This window comes from Triticum dicoccoides, chromosome 3B (genome assembly GCF_002162155.2).
Source record: "Triticum dicoccoides isolate Atlit2015 ecotype Zavitan chromosome 3B, WEW_v2.0, whole genome shotgun sequence".
Taxonomy (NCBI): Eukaryota; Viridiplantae; Streptophyta; class Magnoliopsida; order Poales; family Poaceae; genus Triticum; species Triticum dicoccoides.
In genome coordinates, this window is record NC_041385.1 from 855,034,168 (window position 1) to 855,036,682 (window position 2,515).

Consider the following 2,515-nt stretch of genomic DNA (forward strand, 5'->3'; position numbering starts at 1 on the left):
TAAAAAACAAAAGAAAATGATAAAAACTTAAAAAATGAAAATCCTTCAAGATGTAGTTACGTTACTACATCTACTAGTTAGAAAAATTTAAAAATTTAATTTGGACATGTTTTGCAAAAAAAGTTTTATGAAAAAGTAAAACGGTCATATCTTTTGCATACAATGTCAAAGAACATATAATATATCAAAAAATCAGCACGAAAATCCGCATCTGATGGAGACGGCCTACGGCCTGTTTGCAAATTTTTAAAATCATCAAATTCTAAAAGGAAAATAAGATATGCTAAAATTTCAGTTTTTTTATTTTCAATAAATCTGGTCAAATTATGGTCAAACTAATTATTCAAGAAATATTAGTGTTAATCAATAATTATTTTAGTTTTTTGACTTTTGGTCAAATTGTGGTCAAATCTGGTCAAATTATGGTCAAACTACTTATTCAAGAAAGATTTCTGTTACTAAATAATAATCATTTTTTAGAATAATAGTTTCAAACTCAAACGGTGAAACGTGTGACTTCATGCTCAAGCTAAATTCCTGAGGGTTAATAGGATTGACAACTTACTATTGTCAGGTAAACAACAAGTGTTGCCTTGGAAACTAGGGGGAATAGAACTCGAAAGTCAAGCGTGCTCAGATTTGGAATGACGAGGGGTGATTAGAGCTATGATGAGCGGGAATTAGAGATTAAATCGTCAAATAATTCAGAAAATTGAAAATCAAAAAAAATTAAAGAAATCATTAAAAAAAACCAAAGCTTTATTACCGGTTGGTGTTACCAACCGGTACGAAAGGCCCTCCAGACCACCGCACGGGCTCGTGCCACATGGTGACCCTTTGGCCCTGGTTCGTGCAGAACCGGTACTAAAGGGGATGGGGCATTTACTCCCCCACCCTTTAGTGCCGGTTACAGAACCGGTACTAAAGGGGGGGGGGCTTTAGTCCCCCACCCTTTAGTGTCAGTTACAGAACCGGCACTAAAGGGTCTTATGAACCGGAGCTATAGCCCGGTTCTGCACTAGTGAAAGGTGGGCTTTGGTCCCAGTTGGTGCCACGAATCGGGACCAATGCTCTCGCTATATAAGCCAATACTTTGCAAATTTTCAGCAGTTTCTCATTCTCCCCACCGCCGACGCCGCCCTCTGCCCCGACGCCTTGCTCGTCGTCGCCGTCGGCCGCGCCCGTCGTCGCTGCCCCCATCGTCACCCGCGCCCGTCATCGCCGCCCGCATTGCCACCCGTGCCCCGCGCCGCCCCGACGCCATCTCCGCGCGCCACCCCGCGCCGTCGCCATCACCTCCCCGCGCCGCCCCGACGCCGTCGCCGTCACCTCCCCACGCCGCCCCAACGCCGTCGCTGCCCCGCGCCACCTCTCCCCCAATGCCGCGCCACCGCTGCACCGACGTCGCGCCACCCAGCGTCGTCCCGACGCCGTCGCCACCCCATGTCGCCCTGACACCGCCACCACGCCGCCGCACGGTCCGGCGGCTTCCGATGTTTTTTTCATATATGTACATATGTTTTTTTTTCATATGATGTTTTTTGTGCATATGATGTTTTTTTAATATAATGTTTTTTTTGTATATGTATTAATTTTTTATGTAGGTTGTTAATTAGTAGATATTGATTTTAGGTTAGTGCATTTTAGGTTAGTGTAGAGGAAAAAGTAAAATAAGGAAAAGGAAAAAAAGAGGAAGAAGGAAGACGGAAGAAGAAGAAAAAGAATGAGTGGAAAAGGAAAATAAGAAGAGGAAGAAGGAGAAGAAAAAGGAGAAGAAGAGGAGAGGAAGAAGAGGAGGACAAATAAATAAGAAGAGAAAAAAAGAAGAAAAAAGAGGAAAAGAAGAAAGGAATAGAAGAGAAGAAGAAAAAATAGAGTAATTTCTTTTTTTCACCTATACTCCTGTCTTCTTCTCCTCTTTTCTTTTCTTCGATCTTCTCCTCTGTCTATTCCTTTCTTCTTCTCCTTTTTTTTCTTCTTCTTCCTCTTCTTATTTTTTGTCGGGTATATATGTCGTTGTCAATATACCACCTCCCCGATAACTTCGACATGAGGGGTGGGGGGTCGGCGGAGGAGATGTTTCGTTTAGTTTTAGGATTATTTTAGTTTATGTTTAGTTGAGGAAGAAGGAAAAGAAAAAGGAGAAGAAGAGGAGTAAACAGGAAGAGGAAAAAAGGAAAAAAAGAGGAGAAGAAGAAAGGAATAGATGAGAAGAAGAAAAAAATAGAAAATATTATATTTTTTCTTCCTTCTCCTCTATTCCTTTCTTCTTCTCCTCTTTTTTTCTTGTTTTTTTCTTCCCCTGTAACTTGAACATGAGGGGGGGTCGCCGAGGGTTCGAGGGGCGAGGGTCAGGAACTAGGCTAGAGGTTCGAGGGTCACCGAGGGTTCGAGGGTCGTTGAGGGGCCTAGGGTTCAAGGGTCGCCGAGGGTTCGAGGGTCGAGGGTTCGAAGGTCGAGGGTCGAGGGTCGAGAGGTTGCCTAGATATTGTCGATATACCCCATCCCCTATAAC